Below are 27,213 nucleotides of genomic sequence, written 5' to 3' on the forward strand. Positions count from 1 at the left end.
GTCTTTATAGCCGACTGAACACATTTCGGGAGATATTCCCTTCATTAGGAGAAGTAAGAGTTCAAATAATTCAATATTCCAATCTTCACTCTACAATCTGGGACATCGCCCTCAGTTACAGGCACCACCCTTGCCATTGGTTCAACAAAGTGCACAGGGAGAGGCTGCACACAAAAACAGCTGGTGCTAACATACTTTGCCTGAAAACCAGGCCAGGTGGAGCACACACATTGAGGCCACAGCACGGGTGCCATTCAATGATGATTTGGGGCCTATCTTCCATGCCCACAACAATACCCTGAGAATGTCTGTGTCTGCGAGAGGAAAACTGTGTGTGTCCACTAGACATAAAATAACATGCACCAAACACTGACACAGTCATAGCAAATGGAAACAACAATATCCATTTTGTTGTTGGGATGCACGTTCAGATCTTAGCCCCTCCCAAACAATTAAGATTGTGGAAAGTACACCAACATGTGGGGAATGCATAGAGGTGGCAATAGAGGGGAGGGGGGAATCTTCTGGGTAGAGGTGAGACACCTGTATTGTAGAAGCACATACATATTCAAGGGAAAATAACCCACTTGCTTTGCAGAAGTGTCAAGTAAAATACATAGCATGCGCATGATATTTAGGACATGAACCAACACTTTATTCAAGAGAAGGCCTCAATCCTTACAGGCTTTGTTGAAAACACAGAACAACAAGGCCTCTTCTCTTGCTTGACTATCACATTCCAACCCCCAGGCAAGGCAGGAAACATGCACGTACACACACATACAAATGCATCTCGTTATATTTTTGTACAATTAAGCTGGAATGCGAGAAGTCAATTGGGAGTAGGGCTGCGGCCGATTGTGAAGGTCATACACATGGGAGCCAGAGCAGAGGTCCTGAGCTGCCAAGACGCGAGCTGAGATTTAGGACACCAGCGCCCCCAAGTATAATGGTCATCCCATTTGAACTACCAGAAGCCCAGGGATAAAGCTCCTAAATCCTTCATGAATCAGATGGATCAGTGGAACATGCAGGAACCCCAGGCCTACCCCTTGTGAGGAGTACCTGACATAGTGGGTAATAGAGAACAACAAGGTCTGTGATTTGTACCAGGGAGTGCAAAGGGCGATGCCAACGTCAATAAGATTGCTCCAGGGAGGCTTAATGGGGCACCTGCATGTCTGGGATGAGAAAACAGTTGCCTTGTTTGCAAGGACCAGGCTGACCTCGAAGTCGTCTACTGAGTTCATGTCGATGGCCAAGTGCACACCATGTGGTTAGACCTAAAGATAGGGTGGAGTATTCAAACGCCTATCCAATAATTTCCCAGTGACCCAAGGTGAAGAGACCGTCACCCATGTATGAAGAAGGTGGAGGAGAAGATGACACGGCCATTGGAAGAGGGGACAATATGTGAATATTAGCATGTAAATAGGAAGTAACCATTGAGAGTGGTGGATGAACACTGTACATGAAATGCGTTACACGTGAGGACTTACATGTTTATAACCTGCTGCTTGCTTTGATGAAGACGGAGAGCTCTGTGGCAGTTGCCTTATATTACCCTGCCATCATATTCCCTTTTCTATAAACAACAAAGCTTCTGTTCTTCTTGAAGAAAGGTGCACCTAGGCTTTTTCCATAGTGGGTTGTTAATTCAATTTCTGTTTGTTGTGAGGTTAGCCTACATTGTCCACAGCAAAGCACACAAAGTCCCCGACCACTGTCACATTGACACCACCAACTATTGTACATGTAGACCCCAACAACACACAGGAGAGGACAAGTAGGAAGGAACAGCACAAAATGGAAAACAACAAGTAACACATGTCAGGACTGCCCTGGCCACCTTATGCGTGTCACACAACAAATATACAGGTGGAGTGGCCACAATATTCTGTGACAACAAGTATGCTCACAATACACATTCACATAAAAGTACTCATGCAGACTTTGGGAGATGAAGGGCACTGCAAGAACGATGCACATCTCAGCTCACATCTTTTGCCTTCTCAGTCTGCACCAGCTGTACCGTCCAATGCATTGACGCTCCCCTCCGTAGGTCTGTGTACCATCCAACTCTGCTGATGTGTCACGTGCACGCATCCAACAGCAATGTTCCCTTCAATTGTAGCAACCAACTTCCCCTGCAGAATGACACAGCAGAGAAAAACAACACAAGGTCAGGGCAGTTAACACATCCATGCACCCAATTGCACTGTAACATGTGCCCAGCACCCGTGCAGTCAAATCCACCAGGAAATTAAATTAAATCATCCCACACAGCGACACCTTCCCCACACACAACACCTACACTGCCTGCCCCCCAGAGTGTCATGCAGTGACGGACCAAATACTACTTACCCCCTGTCCTGGTTAGGGGACATTGTTAACACTCTGCTCGTCTTGAGTCAGAATGACACTGAGAGGACTGCCAGATAGAGATCACCGAGAGGTTGGAAACCCAGGATCCCCGTGGAAACACTCCCAATTAACCGAAATGGCATCCCCCCCGTTAACGTGGCATCAGGACAGTCCAGTAAACACTGGCAGGGGAACCGATGATGGAAAGTTTAAGATGACGAGATGCAAACATCTCATCAATTGCCGTGAAAACAGGATCCGGCATAAATCAGCTGGTCAAAGAGGCAGCAGTCATACAGGAAGGCAGGGCACAGAGGCAACTGACACAAAAGAGACAAGCAGACGAGAGAAAGGAATGTGAAAAGGAGGCCAAGGAGACTGCCACACAAAAGGGAGCAGAGAACAAGCAAGAGGAAGGGAAGGCAGAGTTCACAGAGACTGGACTGAACAGCGACCAATGTGCTGGGAACTGAAGGTACCGTTGAGATTCACTGAGCAACAGTCAACAGGCAGCAAAATATCTGCTGATGTGCAATGCATGGAACATGTCCCCATGGCAAACAACAACACCAGAACAATGGTGTATGCCTGCTGTCTGTAGTGAACATGCATCCCCCAAATGTCCTGTAAGGCTGTGCTGTGTGTGGATTTGTCTCGGGACACCACCCCCAGAAGGGGCAGAATTACCAAGAGTGGACTGCCAGCGTGGGTAGCAACCAGAGCCTCCCTGATTTCCATGCAAAAACAGCAAGCATACAACCACCAGCCTACCATCACCATGTGTTCCTGCACCCATGAAGCCAGACCTGCTCACCTAAGTACAAGGAAAAAGAAAACATCCCACACAGTGCCAGACTCCCTGCCATGAACAACACCACAACAAGTGCCACCATGAGTGTCTTTGACTTACCTGCACAAGGTACCCAACAGTCTCGCATCCACAGCATCCCACCTGAAACAACATTCTGAACTTGCAAAGATATGCATTGCATCAATGTTAAGATACTGGACAGCCATGTCAACTCACGTATGGAACAAGGAAATAACCATGGACCATCCAGGGTCAACGGCTGGAAGTACAAATAACCAAGTGTCATCAACTATCAACATCCCATCAGCAGAGCTCGCCAACAGAGAAATCACTGGCAGCAAAGTAAACAGATTATAAGCACGACATACACCCTGGAAACAGGTGTCAGTCATCCCCGGGATGCGGGCACAAGTGGGGACACTGATTGCAGGCATACATGTTCTGTACACCCACTGTCAGGTGTCAGGTGTGCCTTTGGGTCACCCATGGATGCTGGGGAGGAAAAGGACTCCAAGTGAGGAGGTTATGGTCTCAGGAGTGGAAGTACAAGTGTGGTAGCTGATGAGGAGGATGACAGAGGGCAAGAGGGAGTCAGGACAGAGAGTGATGAATGTATAGCAGTGGAGTGGAGAGAGAGACAGAGGAATAGGAGAATCGCAGTGCAAGGAGGAGACTGGCTGGTGGGGAAATGAGGAGAGATATATTGGATATTACAGTGGGTGAGGGCATAGAGAAGGTGGGAAAGAGAGGATGACAGAGACAGAAACACGTGAAAAAACACACCATGGTCAGAGAGCCGGGAAGGCACATATATGTAAAACTAGCACATGTAGGGGGCAAGGAAGGAAACAGTGGGTGATGGAGAAGGGCAGACTGGAAAACAAATGCCACATGTGAAGTGTCAATCCGCAGCTTCACATCACAAAAACAACATGCTCAACCCACAATGCCATGTAAACCAGAAAGAGTCCTCAACTTCTGCTTCTGCTTCTGCACCTGAATCAGCAGAGTCAGAAGAGTCTGAAGAGGCCGGAGCACGACTGATATTTGGCGTGCTGCACCTGTGCACTTTCATGGCACACTACAGCACGGCCTCCACTGATGGACTTCTTCCTCCTCCTCCTCTGTATCCGCTGCATAATCACCTGCACATGGACCGAGAATGTCATTTTGAGTCATGTGTGTCCTAACAAACATGCACATGTGCATCAAAAGGCAGACAGACACAAAATGGCAGGACATTGGTGGAGGTGAGGGGGGCTGGTGGATGGTGTCTGCACTTGAGGAGGGTGCATGGGGATATTGGCAGAGGTAAGGGGGTTGGTGTCTGGACTTGAGGGGTCTGCCTGGGGGTATTGGTGGAGGTGAAGGGGGCTGGTTGGTGGTGTCTGGACTTCAGGAGGCTGCCTGGGGGTAATAGCAGAGGTGAGGGGGGCTAGTGGGTGGTATCTGGACTTGGGTGTGCTGCCTGGGGGTATTGGCAGAGGTGAGTGGGGCTCATGGGTGGTGTCTGGGCTTGAGGGGGCTCCCTGGGGTATTCCCAGAGGTGAGAGGGGCTGGTGGGTGGTGCCTGGACTTGAGGGGCTGCATGGGGATATTGGTGGAGATGAGGGGGGCTGGTGGGTGGTGTCTGGAATTGAGGGGGCTGCCTAGGGGTATTACTGGAGGTGGGGGGCTGGTGGGTTATTTCTGGACTTGAGGGTGCTGCCTGGGGGTATTGGCAGAGGTGTGGGGGGCTGGTCAGTGGTGTCTGGGCTTGATGGGGGGTCCTGGGGTATTGGCAGAGGTGACATGGTCTGGTGGGTGGTGTCTGGGCTTAAGGGGGCTGCTGTGCAGTAGGGGTATATGCCAGCTGTTTGTGTGCCTTGGGAGTAGGGGGGACAGTGTAGAGGAGGAACCAAAAGCCGCCACTAGAAGCCCCGCCCCTAACCTGCCTATATGTTGGGAACCAGAAATAGTGATGAAGGCGACACCTGTAATGATGTCAATAACACGAGCAGCCTTTGATGCAAAGTATCTGCTGAGAAAGCAATTCTTTATGTATCCACGAAGAGCTGAAAGCCTCTTAGGAAAGATTCCTGTAGAGCGGGGGAAGATGAATGAAAGAGCAGACTGGTGATGTTACATGATGCAAAGTCACACACTGAGAAGAGATAACAGTGGAGAACGTAAAGAGAACATATAGAATCTAGTAATGAAGTAAAGAGACGAGTAATCTGTTACGTGTAAAAAGAAGATCCCACGTGTGAAGAGCGGGAAGAAAATGCAAAACCATTTTATAATTGTACAGAGCCAGTAACGCAAGTAGACTAAGTGACCATAGAAGCTAGCTATACGTATTATATAGACTACAGGCGGTGCCGCCAAGGTATATGTAAGCATAAGAAATCTTGATGTTCCACATCAGGTTTTAGCAAACTGGGATTCCAGGAGCAGGAAGCCTGAAGTGTTTTGCAGTTAACAAACAGTAGCTGACGAGCAAGAAAGAATCAAAGAGGCTTGTCTGGTCCAGTGTCAAGAAGGCCAGTGCAGCCAAGAACTGATTGTCTATTCAAAGGATACAATTAATACAAGAGGCCAACCAAGCCCCTGTCAAGGTGCAGCTGAGAGACAATGGGCCTCATTACAAGGTTGCCGGTCCGGTAACAACACTGCCGGTAAGCTACCGGCACCCTTGTTACCGGACCGGTAAAGTACGAGGTCTGCGAGCGGGTGCCTTTCCGCCTGCCAGGTCTGACCTGGCGGGCGGAACGGCACCCGCTCACAGACCTTGACGGATACACCAGCACCATTCATGAATGGTGCCGGTGCATCTGTCCTACCCATTCCCGTTGAGTCCAATGGGACTCGAATGGGAATTGGGAGAAATATTTTTCGGCGCCCGACAATGGCCAATTACCAGGACTGCCGGGGCTGTAATGCCCCGGTAAATGCCCATTGCCGGGCGCTGGACAAAAAATTACTCTGGCAGCAGCCATGCCATTTTTCCCGGCACGGCTACCGCCGGACTCATAATGAGGCCCAATGAGTGCCAGGTTCTATTCGTTTTAATGCCATTTAATATTGAAAAGAAGCTCAAAACGTGCTGGTCAGTCATGTGACCTGGATGGAAATAGACCTAAGCAGACTCTGCAGAGACCAGACGATAAGAGCATGCACACACTCTATAATATTGCCAGGAGTTGTGAAGCCTACATGGCCATGTTCAAAGGCTAATTGAATGACAGAAAGTAAGAGTGATGATTGATGTTGGGCTAATTGGGTGGGGAGGTATGGTCAAGACCAAACCCACCAGCACCTGGAGTACCAGCTTGTGTGCTGCTATTGAGTGGAATATTCCAGAAGGGGACAAGGTTGCCAACCAATTATAGAGGGCCATGTATCAAAGAGCCCTATATTGTGAGATCCAGTATATCGTCATGTATTTTGTGACAATGAAGATGACTTGCACTAGAGGAGGGCTTAGTTGCCCACCTGACAGTAGAGACCCAATCACAACTTAAACCCCCATAGAAAGTATATGTAGATGTTCCCCGTTACCCAACCGCAGCCCCACATACGTTTTTACAGTTTACCACGTAGTATGACGTCAATGATGACGAATGTTTGTTATAAAAGGATGTTTTTTATGTAAATCGTAGAGAATTTGCTATGAGACGTCCATCGATGTCCATTGTATTCCCTGTTTTAGATGTGTTAATAAACAATGCCAACAATGCCAACTTCTTGAGTCGACCTTATTATTGATGTTTGAATTATTTTTTGCATGCCCATCCTTCCCATAAGAGCGCCACCACGTCTTAAAGAGCGTCCTCAGGTTCAAGTGGCAGTGGGTCAGATGGTTGAATGAAAGGTCAGTTGATTTAGTAGACTCAAGATTCTCTGATAATCTGATACCCTCTGCCCTCTAGCTGGAAGGACGTGAAGTTTCCTGTGGAGAACGGGCAAAATAGTCAAGCTTGCAAGTAAAGAAGATACACGTGGGATGGGACCCTCTTTGACGAAATCCCTCCTGGGTTCCACAGGCACTGAGCGGACTGAAGGTGAAAGTGGCCAGATTGCAGGAGGGGAGACGATACCGAAGGCCTACAGCTGAAAAAGGAATAGTGAGGAGACTAAGAGACTGGCAAACTTGTGGGTAAAGTGATTGAAATAATATAAAGTAACGGGATGTTGGGTTTTAGTGTGTGACGGAGAACGTCAAAAATATATGATAAAGTTTTATGGTGAGACGTATAGCCTCTGAAAGCCTGGTAGTCCTCGTTCAAGGAGCGCAAAAATCATTTCAGAATCCAAGTGGATAAAATAGCGACACGCAGATAGATCTGCGAAAGGAATTGACTTACACTCCCATCAGAGTATCTTAGGGGCTAGTGAAAAAAGGTGTCATGACATGCATGTAAGAGTTGACTAAGTTTGTCTGTAGATTTTATGTTTTAAAGAAGTGTTGGAAAAGACGGCAAAGATAGGCTGTGTTGTATAGAGACAAAGGTTATTATCTATTCTAGATCATTGTCAGCGCCAAATGTAGAGTAGATTGAAATGATTGAGAAGTAAAGGCTTTGAGCGGCGAGTGTTGAGCACGCTCATATTTATTATTTTTCTGAAACGTATTTTTGGGTAAATACTGGTAAGTATAGACAGTCGATTGATACTTGTCAAAATGGGAGAAGACCCACCACTGATGCACATGTGCAAAACATTGCCCAAACACATGCCCGAGATCAAACAGGACAGCGCAGAATGGGTAAAAGGCACAGTAGATAAGATGTTCATGCTGTGAGCACAAGGGCGATCACTGTCGAAAGCAGTTTTGCAACACATGACCACACACCTGCACAAAGCATTCACGAGAAAGAAATTAGAGAAAAGATTAGCTACTTTAGAGCTCTGGAAAATGTACCAGGAGAAGCGAGAGGATCTGCCTCCTGAGGAATGGATGCGTAACCAGAGCAAGGAGAAGGGTGCTGAGCCTTCTGCCCCCCCTACTCCGTCAGAAATAAACGGCGATAGTACAGAAGGACTGTATCCGTTAAAGGAACTAAAAGCGGTGACAGGGTATACTAATCCCATATACAAACCACCTGTGGATAGCAGTGGCGATAGTTCAGAGGAAAGTAAGAGAAAGGAAGAAATCATGAAGGCCTTGCAGAACAAGGAGGAAAGAAATGAAAGATTGTGCATGACCACAGATTTAGAACGAGAGATTAAGAAATGGAAAGGGGAAAAGGATAAAGCTGACGAGATAACGCTCGTACAGAACAAATGGATGGGTGGACAGATATTGCTTAAACTTGATGGGAAAAGCATTGAGGAAGTTAGAAGATCAAGCCGACTAAGATAAAAAAAGACAGGGAACGAGAAAGAAGGCTGAGGGAAGATGAGAACAAAAGAAAGAATAGACAACGACGAGAACAGATGTATCAGGAAGACCAGCAAAGAAACGAAGAAAGGGCAGGGGAACAAAGGAAGTATGACAAAAGGCAGAGAGCACTCACAGAACAATTCAGATTAGAAAGGAAGAGAGAAGAGGAAGAAGAACAGAAATTGAGAGATAAAAGAATGCAAAGACGAAGAGATGAGGAAGTACGTAGAGCAAACGAGAGAAGGGAAGAGAAACGGACAGAGGAGGAAAGAGTGAGATGGGAAGCAAAGAAACGAAGGGAATTAGACAAAGAAATGGAGTATGCGCCATTCAGAAAGAGCTCATGGAACTGAGTCCAGTAATATCATGGAGTCATATGGAGAAGTTTCTCCCGTCACAGGGAGCGACGACAGAGCCACTTAGAATAAACTTAGTAGAGTTTCTTCCATCAAAGGAAGCAATGCCTGGGTCATCCAGAGTAGACATAATGGAGAATTTTGAAATAGGAAATATCAGAGATAGAATCGATAAAGTCTATCAAGACATGAGGACAAAGGATGAATTGGGAAGCAGGGGAAAAGAAGATCGATCCATAATTGCCTAATCGCGAGGCAAAGAAGGAAGCATGTTTAGTTTCACGCAAAGAACTTTGTCTTTGGACAGGTTAACTTTGAATAAGAATGACAGGGACGAAAGTCATAGTAGTTGGAGACTATATATGTCAGACGAGGAAAGGGAAGCCTTCCAAGGGGAGGAGAGAGAGCGCATGTGGTCCGGAAGGATGCATGCTGTCAGACAAGGAAGTAAGATGTCTGATCTGGAACAACCTAAGGATAGGACACCAGATCCCATAGCATATCCTGAGCGACCTAAAGGACAATCACATAGTGAGGGAGCAGAATCACCACCATATGTGAGCAGGCTAAGGCCATTGCCAGACAGACGGCGATGCAGAACATTTGTCCCTGCTACGGATAGGCAGACGATGGGTGCCGATGGTGGAACTGGGTATACGCAGTTGCCCCTATTAGAAGGGAGGAGCTAGGCCACAGTTTATCCCATGGCCGCGGATGGATAAGGATAATTTAAGATGTAAATTCCCTACTTTAAGGGCAGGCATGGGAAAATGGACCTATGAGCTAGAATAAAAGGCAGGAGGGAATACTCTAGCAATAGGGGACATTAAGGGTCTCCTAGCAGCTATTCATGGGGAAAGGGCTGACGACATTTGGACACAAGCAGGATATTCAAGTGTCACAGCACACAATACAACTCCTGACAGAGCGCCATTTAATAATTGTAGAGCCGATGTGTGGAGAGCCCTGAGAGTACAGTATCCTGATACCTCAGATATGGGTACGATTATGGCACGTAAGATGCAAGAAGGGGAAGATATGCTTGCTTACATTCAAACGATTCAAGAGCAATGGTTTCGGGAAACGTGCGAGCCTTGGGGGAAATCAATAGCAGTATTTTACCATATTTTATGACAAGGACTGCCAGAGCAAGTGCAGAGGCAGCTCAAGAAATTAGTGGGTGTGGGAGCAAAACCATGGCAGAAATACAGTTGACCATCGTGCATGATTGTCGACTGCTGCAAGAGAAGAACAAAAAACGGGAAGAAGCTAGGAAGCTCAAAGAAGCTAAATTGGTTCCAAAATTTCTTTCAAAATACTCTTTAGAAGGGGCGGTTTTGACAAGCGGAGAAGGTTTGGGAATGCAACAGCCTATGGGTGCATCACAGGTGAATAATCAGCGTCAGATAGACCAAGGAGGAAATGGGTTTATGCAGCGAGGCCGAGGAATGGGGTTGAGAGGAAGGGGTGGTTTTCAGAATAATCAAAATAGTTTCCAGACTATGCAGAGTGACAATCAGAATATACAAGGAGGGCAAATTAGAAGAGCACCTCTTGTATGTTGGACATGTGGCATGACAGGCCACATCGCACGTATGTGTGGAACCAAGGGTATGTACAGATGAGCAATTTTTAAAAGGGGGGACAGCATACCCTCCAGCATATAGCCCACAAGTTAGAAATGGACTTGAACAAGATCAGACATTGTATTGGCAGCAAGCGCTGCAACTTCAGCAGGCACAGCAATTACAGCAAGCACCTTTGAGTCCGCTGCAAGGGTAGTCACAACGTGCACCCATGCAAATAAAGCAGAACGCAAACACGGGACAGCTAATGACACCTAGAGTGGGGGGTGTTACTATGATAGGAGGGAGTCCTTTCACAGGCACTGGGAGGAGCATATATCCACAATAGGACAGCTCACAGTGTGACTTGATGTTTTCAGTACTATCAGTAACACCAGATCCTCAAGAGAAACTGAGGGTTGATGTATTGATAGGAGTCAAATCCTTTTCTTTTTTAGTAGACACTGGTGCAACTCGCTCAACTATATGTGAGGGCAAATATCCAATGTCGGTAAATGTCATGAATACTGAGGGGTTCTATGGAACTACAAGTAGAGTTCCTTTTAATGATGAATTGGCAATTTCTGTGTGAGAATGTGACATGTCTTGCGTCTTTATTGTATTCACGGCAGACACCATTCAATATTCTAGGGTGAGATTTAATGAAGAAGCTTAACATGATGATTTTGTTTACTAATGATGGCATAGTGTGTTCCACTCCTGGGATACACTATTTAAACATGGGTGAATTTATAATGGCATTCGCAGGGCATAGGGCTCTGCGAGGAGTGCCCCTCGAACCTGAGGTTTTTCTGTAGGGGATACACATTTTGCTAACATGGTTGCCTGGCTTAGTGGGGAAAACTATGAGAATACCTAATGAGTTTCTGATTAGACCACAAATACTGAGGGACGAAGAGTGGGGATGTGTGGTTCCTCTAGAACTAGTCGCAGCTCTAGTACGAGGGGATCTGGCCATGCTCGAAGAATGGGATCAGGGTAGGCCATGGAGAACAGTCATTGCCATCGGGGAAGGGTATAGATTGACTGATGTCACAGACAAGGATTTCTTTAAAGACGATCTTGCAGGTGATGAGTTGATATTTGAAATTAATATTACATATTGGATTAAAATAGAGAAAAGAGAGGTCCCGCAGCGCATGATGATAGTACGGCAGCATCCGGAATATTTTGACGACGACCTAGAAAAGTTGCCAACCTCATTATGGACTACAGGCCCTTATGACGTAGGTCTATTGAAGGGGGTACAAGAAGTTAAGATTAAGCTGAAACCAGGAGCAATTTTACCTCGAGCAAGGCAGTATCCCATGTCTTGAGGCAGATGAAGAAATTTTTAATACCATTTCTGCATTAATGGAACAGGGTATTCTAGTGACATCAGAGTCACCGTGCAACACTGCAGTATATCCAAGAAAAAAACAGAAGGGAGCGTCATGGCGTTTAATCCAGGACATGAGGCTGATTAACCAGATTGTAGAGGCAGAGTTTCCTCTAGTTCAAAATCCTGCGACGATATTGTGTATTATTCCCATTGAATCACAATATTTCACAGCGATTGACTTGATAAATGCGTTTTTCTCAATCCCGTTGCATAAAGGCTCTCAAGATCTGACGTCATTTACGTTCTGTCCGACGAAGCTGATAAGCACAGGTACTGTGAGTCTCCATCGATTTTTAATAGGGTCCTTCAGATGGACCTAGGCAAAGTTGAATTGAAAGGGAAAAGTGTTGTATGCAATACATAGATTATATTTTAGTTTGCAGCATGACAGAAGATGAGTGCAGGGAAGACTTGATTCAGTTAATGATTACTCTAGCAGAAAAAGGATATAAGGTGGATAAGGAAAAGTTACAGTATTGCCAAAAGGAGGTGTTGTGCATAGGCCAGTTGATTTCACATGAGGATAAAAAGGTTACACCTGAAAGAGCAGAGGCAATTATGAAAACAGCAAAACCACACACGATAAAACTGATGCAACAGTTTCTGGGACTGTGCAACTATGTTATAGCATGGGTATTTGATTATAGTCCATACACAAGACCACTTTTACAGGTTCTCAAAAAGGCACAGGTAAACACAGATAAAATAGAATGGGCTGAGGAGATGGAGGAAGGATTTGATGAGTTAAAGAAAGCAATTTTTACAGCTCCAGTTTTAGGGATTCCCAATTATTCTGTTTTCGCATACAAATGGGACATTTTTGACAGCAGTTTTGACGCAAAGGACTACTATGAGATATACATCTCTGGCATATTACAGTGGGATTTTAGACCCAGTTATGAGACAACACTTTCCTTGTGAACAATCGTTGGCTGCAGCCTCATTCGCAATTGAGAAGGCTACAAATATAGTGACAGGATGCTCTATGACATTATTTGTTAAGCATGCCAGGTTTGCAATTTTTGAAAAACCTAAGGGCACATTGACACATAAGAGAGCTTCTGCATGTGAAGTAGTCATATCAAATCCTGCAATTAAGATAGTCAGATGCAGGATAGTGAACCCTGCCACATTTGTAGCTGAGCCAGTGGCATAGGGTGAACATGTGCATGATTGCACTAGCTATGAGGAATCATTTGATGACATACCGCGTACAAGTGAAAGCGCGTTGTCGGGAGGAGAGATTCTCTTTATTGAGGGTTCATCAAAAATTGATTAAAATAATGGAGAAAGGCGGACTGGGTCAGCTGTAGTGAGATACAGGGAAAATGGGGAGTTTGAAGCAGTGGCAAGCGTAAGGAAGCCATCTAGTTTTTCAGCACATGCTGCAGAATTGGTGGCGCTTATTATTGAGCTTGACAAATACGAAGGAGAAGAAGTGACGGTGTACAGTGACTGCGCCTATGTGATGTCGACTGTGCACGCAGGGCTAGCACGTTGGAAGAGGATGGGCTACCTCCGAGCGGACGGCACTCTGGTGCAACACGCAGTACTATTGGACAGGCCTATTAAAGCACTCCAGCTCCCAGCAGCCATCACAATAGTTAAATGCGCAGCACATATTAAGATAACTGATTTTATTACACGCAGAAATGAAGCCGCAGACCAAGAAGCCAAAAGGGTTGCAGATTCTTCAGATATTTCAGGTTTTTATACTCCCAGTGTAAGGATGGGGGTGACTATGGCTATGGTAATGCTAGAAGGATTTAATCATGTGCCGAAAACACAGTTGATGGAAATTCAAGGAAATGCTCCAAAGGATGAGAAGGAGCTATGGGAAAGGTGGCGGTGGTCTTTATCCCCCACTGAAGCCTTATGGCAACAAGACAGCACTGAAAAGCCAGTGATGCCAGTAGCATTGTTAAAGGTAGCGCTTGAACAGCTGCACTACCCTGCCCATGTAACTAGGGAGAGTCTGGCTGCAACTATTGCAGAAGACTGGTTCATACCAAACCTTTTAGAACACATTGCATTTTATGTAGTAAATTGCATTGTATGTCAAAGGTTTACTGCTGGGCATACACTGCGAACAATCAGGGGAGTAATCCCTAGACCGAACTGTCCCTTTCAGCATTTACATATTGACTATGTTGACATGCTGCAGATATGTAGTGGATATAGGTATATGATAGTGGTAGTGTGCCCCTTTTCAAGATGGATTGAGGCCGGTCCATGCACACATCCTGATGCCACTTGCCAGCGAAGTTTTTAGTCCAAGAAGTATTTCCTATATGGGGGGTATGTGAAATGCTGAGGTCCGACAATGGTCTACATTTTGTGAATGAACTGTTTGAGCAGATAAGCATACATTTTCTTCTGCTTATCACCTGCAAGTGAACGGGATATGTGAAAGACTCAACAGTCTTCTCTAGGTGAGAATTGCTAAATTGAAATTGACACTGAAGAAGGGATGGCTATATTGCCTACCCCTAGCATTGTATACATTAAGGAATCAGCCTGGGTCGGACCATCACCTCACACCCTATGAACTAGTTACTGACAGGCGGATGAGAACGCCTCTGACTCCTCCATCGCGGAATCGAAGTGATGCCCAGAAGATAGCAGAAATGTTAGGAAATTAGATACTTGATTATTTGACACATATGACCGCTAGTATCTCTGTCAGTTCAGATCAATACAGCAGCAAGGGGTGTTGGTCTCAGGATGAAAGCAAAGACCATTCAGCAATCGGACTACCGGAATTACTACCTGTACCTAGACTATTCATGGGAGAACCAATCCTAGTTCGAAATTTCACTAGTAAGTGGCATGAGCCCCATTTTATTGGTCCCTTCATAATTGAAAACATTACCCCTTAAACAGTAAAAGTCCAGGAAAGACGAGAATGAATACATTTCAGCGACATCAAGCCATATGCCAGTGAGACCGATCCACCCCCACTCGTTGATTCGGAAGCAAGTCGACACGAAGTAGTTCAGCACATGCAGACTCGATCAATGACGAGGAAGAAGGATGCAGAAAGTGCTGATTAAATAAATGCAAGTGTACATTTGGACTGTGGCTCCCCTTGAACACTCCTTATAGATATTATAGCAGGCGTGAAAACCCGTTGCTCGGGCCACAGAGATCATTTTTAAAAAATGTGGACTTTAGAAAAGCGTTGAAGTCCTGAAAAAGTATGCCAAATCTTGAGTTTCTATTTGATGGCTGGAAAAGGGAGCAGTTTCCCGATTCATTTTTCACTGAGTTCTTGTTTGGTCTCCCTAATGTTGTTGTCTGATGTCAACACCCATCGGCTCGTATTTGCTGTTTTTCTTTTTTTCTGGGGACGTATATTGCACCGCTGGAGAGAAATACTGATATATATGTTTTCCTGCAAGATCCTAAAAATGGTCCAATCGTAAAGAGATTGCTCTCAGCAATAATTGAACAAATTCTACAACTTCCAGAGCATCTGGCAAACTTGCCTTATTAAAGAGGTTTTTCCTTCCTTAAAAAGTATTTTACAGGCATGATGTGGAGTCCTAATAGTGATATTGTAGCAGACAACGAGAGAGCACAGCGACGTATAAGGAATCATTGTTGGTGGGGATTGATGTACTGGTGTGTAATATATGTGTGCACCACATTCATTATTGGTTTCCTGTTTCTCACGATACACACTGTTGATCTTGTTGGTCAGAAGAAGTTAGCAGTTCCCTTGATCCTTCCAACACAAATGACTGTTGCCTACATAACTGTTTCACGAAGGCCAAGGCCATATGTGATTGTCCCTATAACAATGGCACGTGTGAAATCACCTATCTCTCTGATAAGTGTCCTGATCATTCCCCCTGTAGGAAGGATGTATTCTGATATGTTTCATGAGTTACTTGAATGTTCTCTTCTTGCAAGGAAGAGACCCAACAGAGGTATAGGAGAAGATGATTATGAGTTAAATAACTATCTTGACAGTACAGCACATTTGGGGAATAATATGTGGTATCAGCACATGAAAGAAGTGGTCAAAAGAACACCAGAGGCTAGTTGCTATGTTTGTGCTCTCCTGCCCTATGCATTGGGGAACTCTAAGATATGTATGGCTATGTATAGCTATCGAAGTAGATGTCCAGGCGGCTCATTGCCTGACTCACCTTGCACTCTGTAATACAAGAGGTCAATTCCAGGGCCAAACAGCATCTTTAGTCTGGGTATGGTCAGCGTCAGCGTCAGAAGAAGATGATTATGTTCAAGATTCGGAAACAAGAGCAAGATCACACACCAGGAATCATGTGATAAGATACGAACAACCTGGAATGATAGGAGCAGGAATCAGTTGGGTGGTAAATACAAAGCTTATTTGCCACAGGAAGACTGAAGAAGAAATCTGAAATTGCAAAGAGAGGGCAAATGCAGATTTGGGGAACAGTACTTTCACCAGATGGATGGGAAGGTGTGATTGTATGCAGAGCACTGGCAGTAATGGGATCTCGCAAATCAACTATAGAGAATGTGGAGAGGCTAAGCAAACCTCTATGGCCGAAGCTTGCCAAACTGCTAAACTGGGTTGAAGATAGAGGAGGCCCAACGCAGATAGTGCCTCTGACAAATGTACACATCAAGATGGAAGATGAAGTGGAAGATGTTTCAGATGACAGCTGGTTTGCATCAATCTTCTCATGGGTACCACAGTGGATGGTGAACATCTTCAAGTTCCTTGGAGCACTTCTAGTAATGATAATGTTTGGATTATGGGTGATCAGGATAATCATCACACAATGCAAGAAGACAACAAAGAAAGCGATAGGGATGAAAATCATGATTGATGTCGAATCTGGATACGAACCTAAAGAGCTGACGTATGAAGAAATCAGAGACTACATAAAGGCCAGCATCCATGCACCTGAGGGAACTAAGTTCCTGTATCCAAGAAATAACAAGAAATATGTGGAAGATGGATTTACTGTAGCCCAAGTGGACAATGCAGCCACATGGAGTGGAGCGTTAATGACCATGTAAAATCAGCAGGATGCTTGAAGGGAGTGATGAAGATATGGACTCCAAAGAAGCATTTCTTCAAGAAAGGAGGTCTAAAAGTGAAGAATGATGAAGGAATGGCCGATGAATCAACAAGAGGGGGAGTGTTGAGGAGGAACCAAAAGCCTTCACTAGAAGCCCTGCCCCTAACCTGCCTACATTTTGGGAGGCAGAGATTGTAATGAAGGAGACACCAGTAATGATGCCAATAACACGAGCAGCCTTTGAAGCAAAGCATCCATTGAGAAAGCCATTCTTTACGTAGCCACAAAGACAGCCTCTTAGGAAAGATCCATGAACAGCAGTAGAAGATGAATGAAAGAGCAGAATGGTGACGTCACATGATGCAACGTGACACACTGAGAAGAGATAACAGTGGAGAAAGTAAAGAGAACATATAGAATCCAGTAACAAAGTAAAGAGTTTGGTAATCTGTTACGTGTAAAAAGAAGATTATACATGTGAAGAGCAGGTAAGAAAATGCAAAACCGTTTTATATTTGTACAGAGCCAGTAACGCAAGTAGACTAAGTAATCATAGAAGCTAGCTAAGCGTAGTATATAGACTACAGACGGTGCCGCCAAGATATATGTAAGCATAAGAAATCTGGATGTTCCACATCGTGTTTTAGCAAACTGGGATTCCAGGAGCAGGAAGCCTGAAGTGTGTTGCAGTTCACAAAAAGCAGCTGACGAGCAAGAAAGAATCAAGGAGGATTGACTGGCCCAGTGTCAAGAAGGCCAGTGCAGCCGAGAACTGGTTGTCTATTCAAAGGATACAAGTAATACATGAGACCAGCCAAGCTCCTGCCAAGGTGCAGCTGAGAGACAATGAGTGCCAGGTTCTATTCATTTTAATACCATTTAATATTGAAAAGAAGTTCAAAACGTGCTTGTCAGTCATGTGACCTGGATGGAAATAGACTTAAGCAAACTCTGCAGAGACCAGAAGATAAGAGCATGCACACACTCCCTAATGTTCCCAGGAGTTGTAAAGCCTACAAGGCCATGTTAAAAGGCTAATTGAATAATAGAAAGTAAGAGTGATGATAGATGTTGGGCTAATTGGGTGGGGAGGTATGGTCAAGACCAAACCCACCAGTACCTGGAGTACCAGCTTGTGCACTGCTAGTGGAATATTCCAGAAGGGTACAAGTGTGCCAACCAATAATAGAGGGCCACATATCAAAGAGCCCTATAGTTTGAGTAGCTCGTTGTTTATTTTGTGACGATGAAGATGAATGGCACTAGAAAGGGCCTAGTTGCCCATCTGACAGTAGAGACCCAATCACAACTTAAACCCCCATAGAAAGTATATGTAGATGTTCCCTGTTACCTAACCACAGCCCCCATACGTTTTTACAGTTTGCCACGTAGTATGACATCAATTATGATGAATGTTAGTCATGAAAGGATGTTTTTTATGTAAATCATAGTGAATTTGATATGAGACGTCCATCGATGTCCGTTGTACTCCCTGTTTCAGATAATTGTTAATAAAACAGCATACACCTTGTCAACTTCTTGAGTCAACCTTTTATTGATGTTTGAGTAATTTCTGCGTCCCCATCCTTCCCATAAGAGCGCCACCTCGTCTTAAAGAGCCCACTCGGGTTCAACAGTTTGCAGTTTTGCAGGGGGGCAGCCGTTGCTTGGGGGGGTCCTCCATGCATTTTCACAGGGGTGCAGCTGTTACTTTCGAGGCCCTTGTGCAGAATCGCAGGGATGCAGACGTTACTTTGGGGGGAGCTTGCGCACTTTCGCACAAGTGCAGCTTTATTTAGGGGGAGCTTGCGCAGTTTCGCAGGGGTGCAGCCGTTACTTAAGGGGGACCTCACGGTGCAGTTTTGCTGGGGTGCAGCCATTAGTTATGAGGGAGTTTACGCAGTTTCACGGTTTGCAGCCTTGACTTACAGTGCACCGTGTGCAGCGTCGCCAGGGTGCTGGATGGTGTGTCATAGGTGGACGTGGAGGTTTGCGCAAAGGTTGGTCTATGACTATGGTTTTGGTTTGTGTGGGGCGTGTTGTGGGTGTTCCTTGCGCAGCTCGGTTTTCTTTGTGGGTCGGGTTGCTTTGCGATTTGGATTCCATAAATATGCAGAGCGAGCATTGGATACTTTGTGCATAAGGACGCACAAAGCCGTTTTCGGCACGGGGACTTTGCAGGATCAATGCACACTTTTCTATTAATCAGGCCCTTGATCTTATATAAAAAAATCACATACCTTGAGCACTGGGTTCCTCAGCGAACCACCTCTAATCACTCTCTTGTGTTCAGAAAACCTGACTACTGTTTAAGCCTACTCCTTGGCCTTCCTATCTACGCATACCGACCTATATGCAAAGTCCTCCACTTTGCTCCCTGCATTCTACAATCTTCTCAGATTACACCCCTCCGCTCCACCCTTCTACCTGGTTGGTTCTTCATGCACAACCGCTCTCTTTTTAAGTTCCTTCTCCTAGTCTACAATGGTCTTGCCCCTAAGTACCTGTCTGATTGCATCTCAATTTACTCTCCATCTCGTTCCCTCTGATCCTCCTCTGTACTCACCCTCATGGCCCCATACCCTCCATGTGCCTCCTCTCGCTTCCGCTCTTTCTCCCTACTTGCGCTGCTCCACTGGACACCACTGCCCAAAACAAGCAAAGCCAGCCCAACTGTGGATCTCTTCAAAAGCAAAGCTTAAAATGTAATTATTTGCTAAAGAGGTAGGTCTCCCTGCCCTCTCCCCATCCTCCCTACCTGACCTGACCACCACCCCCAATGAAACTTAATAAAGCAATTTTGTATTTTTAGTTTGAAGCACTTGCTCCCTTAGGCTAATGTTACTTTTGTAAGACCAAGGCATAACATAACCAGTGTTGTATAGCAATTTGCTATGCAATTCTGTAGGTTTGCTAATTAAATTGACACTTGTGTAGCAAAGTTAGCTATTTAAGTTACTTTGTTCAATGAAAGCACTGCTCACCCTGCATTCCACTGTTGCCCATGGTTCTCCCTCCACCCTCCTTTCACCGTTCACTGCCTTTTTAAAGGGGCTAATGGAGAGAGAATGCAGCAGTAAACATCTCCTACACTCTTAAGTGCCAAAATCCTGTGTGGAAGTGCTAGGGAGGAATTTTTCTTTTTCAAATAATTGAACACCAGAGGTAATCGGGGTGATACTTTTATCAAGCAGACTGTATCCTGTCTGGCAAACACCAGTGCTAAATTAATTGTTTTAAAAGAGTCACGCAATTCCATTCCTAAATATTTAAGTAGTTAAATAATGCACAATTACAGTATTTCTTATGTAAAACACTGCGTCGCCTCCATGCCTTGAAGTAAAGTTTAGGTTAGTGTATCTAAATGTCATAGTGTCAACTAGATTTCATTTTGTTGGGGAAGATGCATCACTTTGATAAGTGAACATTTTTTAAAATGTACATGATCACACAGTCATATGCTTTTGATGGCAAACCTAGTACTGTGACCTGCTGGTGGCATTTATCTTTGCCACTGATGCTCAACTTTAAGCTGTTTCATACTCCTTGACATTCTCTCTCATCACCCTGTTGGTTTATACCTTTGAGATGGCCGCAAACTACAATATTCCACCTAGTTTGCCCAGTTCTCTGCCTGCAGCTTCATCCATTCTGCTTAGTCTGTTACTTTCCTCTGGCATAATGAATACACAAAGCTAATGAAATGTTTACACAAAGTAGTGATCAATAGTTCCATCCAGTCTTTACATCTACAGACATACTGCAATACTATACACTGAAGTTGGCCTCCAGATCTTGCTTTTCTCTATGGTTATGATTGCATTATATTTTAACCCCTGTGGGACAGAAATGGCCAAACTGTTTTCAAACTGGTTTCAGAGGCTTTTATCCTGTCTATTTATTTATATATGTCTATTCATGTAGCTAACCTTTTGCATTTTGCAGACACTTCGAGGGCTCATGAAGTCCACTTGTGTAGTCGAGTCGTTTTTAAAAAGGGCAAACACCATTTGCACGCGATGTTTGAAACTTTTATTTAACATTTACTTTGTTTGCAGTCATTGTCAAATCACTGTGCTTGTCTGACAGCAGAGTGTCAAACAAAATGGGTTTGTGGTGACATGCACCATTTTACAGAAAGTACATTTACATTTTTTGTCATCCATTACATTTTTCTTAGGTCGAGTAAATAAACCAAGTTACTCGACCTGTAGGTCTAGCAAAATTTTTAAGAATTTGCAAGGCCTGACTCATCTCGAAGAATGTGTACACCTCTTCATTCAAATAGTCATATGTATCTCTCTTAAATTTTCGAATCTTTGTCTGTTCTAATTCTGTTTTGTAATTTTCAAGTTTATTGTTAATTTCAGCCAATATTAGATCAAAGTCCTCTTTACCCAAACTTTCCACTAGTTCCTTTTCTATCTCTGTAATCTCGGTGTCCAAAGTAGCTAGATTCTTAGATAATTCTTGAATGATGTGAAGAATTAATTCCAATGAACACTTGTTCAAGATCGCCTCCCACTTCCTTACAAACTCTTTACTTTCTTTGCACAATGTCGGGCGTAATTGAATCCTTAGGCCTCTATGTATTCTTTGATTTTTGAAATATCTGCCAAGTGTTATGGCATGCAGTTTACGATTAATTTCTTTTCTTAGTAAGTATTCTAGTTGTTTAATTCTCCTAGCCGGATCTTTTGGTTGACTAGTAGATTTATCAATTGCTGTTTCACTGATCAAGCCCAAGATGCCCGTAGCCTTTTCCGTTGTAAACCCTAAGGTTTCTGCACATTTATTTGTTAATCCTTCGATATCTTCAAATTACATATTTTCAAATGTTGTTCCTTTAATAGCCCAGAGCGGGGATGTTTGATTCGTGGTGTGCCTCCACCTGAAATGTGTCTCAAAAGGGAATAGGCAAAATGGCGGGCACCACCTAATTCTCTATAATGTTCATTTGACGTTCATAGATTAATCCAAAATTAATCCAAAATGTAAATTCGTGAGTTTTGAGGTGCGAGGCTGGGGCTTGAGACGGCTGAGTCATGACGCACCCACGGGTGCGTCAGACTCAGGCGTCTCTCGCCTGCTAACATGGCAACACATAAATACCAGTGTTGCGAGGACGCGTGCGCGCTCTTCCCAGCACGGCTATACGAACAAGAAGGTAAGCTAAAACCCTGCTCTCTGCCGAGCCTTATGAACTTCAAAAAAGCATTTAAATGGTGTCACGACCCGTGTACTCACAATGGTACTTTTATTATCCTGTCTAAAGGCGCTGACTGACTCCACATTGGTATCACGCTGTTACGTGTAAACGTGCAAGTAAGCTACATTTATTTCATTTCTACCCTGTGATCTATATTGCTGGCAGTAATGATTACATTGACGTGACGACATGATTGATTATATATACATTTGATCTTAGGGAGCATCTGATTTCTGAACCTCACTGGGTTCAGCGAATTCGACAAGAAAAGAGATGAATGAGGTATTTACTTCAAAGCTAATATGGATCACGTTCATGTTGAAAATTGTCTTGATGTTGTGTCCTGGTGCTTTGTGTACATTGAGCTTATTTATACTCTGTTTATTTTTCATTTTTTGGCTCTGGAAACTCCTTGAACACTATGATTGAAACTTTGGTATGCAACTTTTAAAATATATGCATGCACATGCATTTTTGCTTTGTATTATGTAAATACTATGATTTATGTTTAGGGGGCACAGCCCTGATGAAGGAGAGAGACATTCTCCGAAATGCATTGGCTACATTAAAGTGATCCCCCTCTGTTTTACATAAATCCAACGTGGTGGTCTATTATCTTCCATACTAAAGGCTATGATTCAATGGATACTAACTACATGACTATACCTTATGTAAAGAACAAGCACCTTATTGTGGATATACGAATATTATTTTTTGACAAACAACTAATAAAGTCAATAATAGATATATATATTTCTTTATAACTGAATATAGTAACCTCTGTTTTAGAGGTACAAAAGAGAGAGCAATAGTCTAGCAGGGTGTGTTATACTCTGCTTTTTTGCTTTCACGGTTTACTTGAACCCAGGTGTCTCTAGGTTGTTTTTGGCGGTCTGCACCTCAAAACTCACAAATTTACATTTTGGATTAATTTTGGATTAATCTATGAACGTCAAATGAACATTATAGAGAATTAGGTGGTGCCCACCATTTTGCCTTTTTTTGTCACTTTTTTACACCCTCATAAACTGGCTGACCACTTGTTCTCATGTTATGTTATGTTAACATGGTTATGTATAGTGCAATCAACACCCAAATGTTTCAAGGAGTCTTAGGGTCACAATAAGCATTTCAAATTCTCTGGGCATCGTTGAAGACATGCGACAGAAGGACAGAGCAATGAGGCTTGGATACTAAGGTTTGTTAAAGAGAAACACTTTAAGGTATTTCCAAAAACATAGGAGATTTGTCTCTCTTCGAAGAGGGACTGGGAGATTTTTCCAAGGTCTGGAGGCTTGGACCACAAAAGTGCAGCTACCTTGTATTTCCTTCCGTTACTTGGGAATGGGCAGCTTTCTATCCAGGTTGGATCTTAAGCGACGGGAGGGCTTGTGTACTGTAATTTTGGATGCAAGAGGGCTGGGGTCAGGGTATTGGAGACTTTTGGACACCAGGCCCATGATCTTAAATATAATCCTATTTCTGATGGGGAGCGAATGTATGAAGTGTAGAGATGGAGTGATATGGTTGTATTTTTTGGTTTTGTTAACATTATGGCTGCAGTATTTTGTACTCTGTGAAGGCGCATAATCAGATAGTTAGGAGTGCCTAAGTGTATGCTATTGTTGAAATCTAGACTGGATGAGACCAAGAATATCATTACAAGAACCTAGTGAGGAAAGGAAAGAAGGAGAATGATATACATTCGTTTCCTGATAAAGAAGAAACATGATTTTGTTACAGAGGCTACTTGGCTATTCAGTGTTAGTTTGCTGTCTACTACAATACTTTTTGACCTCTTACTTCTGACTTAGGCTCTGGACATTGCAAGAAGGAGTCTGGACAGAAAGAGGGAGACCCATAATTAGGGTTTTCGTTCCCTATTTGGATTTCGGTTTTGTCTGGATTTAATTTTAACTCATTTTGGTCCATCCTATGTTTGATAGCAAACAATCTCTGATCTTTTGGCGATAATCTCCACCTGGATCTGGGTGTCATCTATGTAAATGAACAATGTTACTTCTGGTTGATGTAGATTGTCCATTAAAGGTCAGTGGTATAGGTTCAAAGTAATTGGAGACAGAGCTGAGCCCTGGGGGACACCACATAGCAAAGGCATGGTGTAAGAATAGAATGGTCCAAGATGTATTTGTTGGACTCTGTCAAGAATGATTTGCTCCAATAAGGGCAGTGCCCTGGATGCCTATATGATGCAGTCTGTCAAGCATAATTGAGTGCTTGAGCATATCAAATGCGGTGCCAGGTGTAATGGATCAATGCACTTGAACCACCTGTGTCAGAAAGTTCTTGTAAGTAGTCCAGTATGAAGTTGGTAACTAATTCTGTACTCTGTGAAGGTCTAAAATCCATTGTTGCTTTAAGTAGGAGCACTGAATTCTCAACATGATTTTGAATCTGATCCACAATGACATATTCCAGCTGTTTAAAGAGAAAGGGGAATTGGGACAGGGGTCATATTTGTACCATTGTACAGACACACTTCGTGGGATTGCCTCCACCATCTATAAAAGTGTCACTGTAAGTCATTGATGTTGAAAATGAACATCCCCGTTCTTCAAATAAAATACAAGTACAAATACTTCTCATCCCCCCATTAGCACAAGACGGAAAGCAGTTGTGTAACAAGAGCCAATCAGCTTCCTTAGAATGCGGGCAATAGTACAATCAAGAAATCTGACGTTCCAGTAGCCTCAACATTTTTTGTGGTCTATAAGAGCCCCCTTGGATCCTATAGGATTTCCTTGGTAAAGCAAAAGAAGACATAAATGATATGCTAAGCTCTTACGTCTAGGACTGACAAAAAATAATTCTGATTTTGAGGACTTACTGTCCGATGCTTGAGGCTGCTACCTCAGATGCTTCTCTGCCAAAGCATGCTATAGTAAAGGAGAAGAATATTAAGCACAACGCGTGACACTGATTGGTACAGACATGACCTGGGCAACTAAGCAAAAAGTGCGACACCCCTTGGTGCAGAAATGAACTTGGATATTAAGCACAAAGCATGACAGACATTGGTGTAGGCATTTACTGGGTAACTAAGCACAAGGCCTGAAAATCATTGGTGCAGGCATGCACCGGGATGTTAAGCACAAAGCGTGGCACCCATTCGTGCAGACATGAACTGGGCAATTATGAACAAAGCGTGACAACCGTTGATATAGGCATGACCCAGGAGATTAAGCGCAAAGCGTGACAACCATTTGTGTAGTCATGAAGCGGGCAAAGCGTGAAACCCATTGGTGCAAATATAAACCGGGATGTTAAATTTATAGCGTGACTCCCATTGGTGTAGGCATGAATTGGGCAATTAACGCGTGAAACCCATTGGTGCAAATACAAACCGGGATGTTAAATTTATAGCGTGACTCCCATTGGTGTAGGCATGAATTGGGCAATCAAGAACAAAGAGTGACACCCATTGGTGCAAATACAAACCGGGATGTTAAATTTATAGCGTGACTCCCATTGGTGTAGGCATGAATTGGGCAATTAACCACAAAGCGTGAAACCCATTGGTGCAAATACAAACCGGGATGTTAAATTTATAGCGTGACTCCCATTGGTGTAGGCATGAATTGGGCAATTAAGAACAAAGAGTGACACCCATTGGTGCAAGCATAACCTGGGATATAATGCACAAAGCTTGACATCCATTGGATCAGGCTTGAACCGGGATATTAAGATTGAGTATAAAGCATGAGACCCATTGTTTCAAAGATGAGCCAGGATGTTAAACACAAAGCGTGACCACCCATTGGTGCAGACGTGAGCCAGGATATTAAGCACAAAGCTGTGACACCACGTTATGCAGGGATGAATCAGGATATTAAGCACAACTCGTGATACTGATTGGTGCAGGGATGAACTGGGATATTAAGCACAACGCGTGACACTGATTGGTGCAGGGATGAACTGGGATATTGAGCACAACGCATGACACTGATTGGTGCAGGGATGAACTGGGATATTAAGCACAACCCGTGACACTGATTGGTACAGGGATGTACTGGGATATTAAGCACAATGCGTGACACTGATTGGTGCAGGAATGAACTGGGATATTAAGCACAAAGCGTGACATCCATTGGTCGATGATCCACCTTACAGCAGATGTACCAACATAGCGCACAACGAGCAAGTAGTGTGTTTACCACGATTATTAAAAACCACTGCTGTCATGGTAAAGACACCTAAGAAAATGAAGAACCTCTTTCTCGAGCTGACACAACGGTCCAGAAAATGTGGATTTTGTTGTTCTTCTTTCTCAACCACAGACTATTTATCATAAAGTATGGCGCCGCAATCAGATTCACCTGGCCCACCAAGAAAGAGAGGTACCCAGAAAATGCCTAGCAGGTGCCCGCAAAATAAACGCAGTTCAAGATCACGTCAACTATACTACCAGGGGCTTTCAATGAAAAGACTAACGGCCAGATTTAATTTAAAAAAAACTTTCAATGGGAAACCCCCATTGAAAAACGCGCTTAAATCAGGCCCTAAAAACCACAATTGGGTTGACTGAAACAAGTAAAGCTAACGTCAGTGGTGCAAAGCACGCTTTTCCTAGTGATCCCAATGCCATATTTGTCCATTATAAAATCACAAATGAAATGTATGCTTCTTTTTTTCTACCTCAAACCAAACAGAGACTGCCGCGCAACAACACGAAAAATAAGACATTTGCGACGACATGTAGCCAGTAGGAAAAACACTATTGGGCAGGGGCTGAGCTAGGAGAGGGACTGGGCGGTGCCCTCGATTCTTTCTGATCCAAATATCCCCTCTCCGCCCCCCGCCCCTTAGTGCTAGTTAAGTAGTTTAGCACTATTCGCTCTCCTGGCAGAAAGACCTGGCTTCCCGCTGCTCTTGGGAGTATGGCGAGCAAGGTTTCTGTAAACGAGGCCCTTATCTAAAAGATACACTTAAGGGCATTAGTGACTGCAGTGCAAATACTGAACTTACAGCGCGGGAATGCAGAAACAATGTCTGCGACATTACGAGGGCCCCCTTCACAGCTGCAGGGCGCCAAGCGGGAACGTGAGAATATGGCCCCTCATTGTTATCTAATGTTGGTTCTGCTTCCTCCACAAACAAGC

The 27,213-nt window shown here is 44.1% G+C and overlaps 1 long non-coding RNA gene across 1 annotated transcript; it reads right to left on the minus strand.

Annotated features, from left to right (window-relative positions):
- Window positions 1-27,213, minus strand: LOC138473802 (uncharacterized). The gene is made up of 3 exons (XR_011268925.1): window positions 27,080-27,213; window positions 4,172-4,320; window positions 1-2,147 (listed from the first exon to the last, which is right to left on the minus strand). It is a non-coding gene; the product is annotated as an uncharacterized lncRNA (long non-coding RNA).

Source organism: Ambystoma mexicanum, chromosome 8 (assembly GCF_040938575.1).
Source record: "Ambystoma mexicanum isolate Mex_15411 chromosome 8, UKY_AmexF1_1, whole genome shotgun sequence".
Taxonomy (NCBI): domain Eukaryota; kingdom Metazoa; phylum Chordata; class Amphibia; order Caudata; family Ambystomatidae; genus Ambystoma; species Ambystoma mexicanum.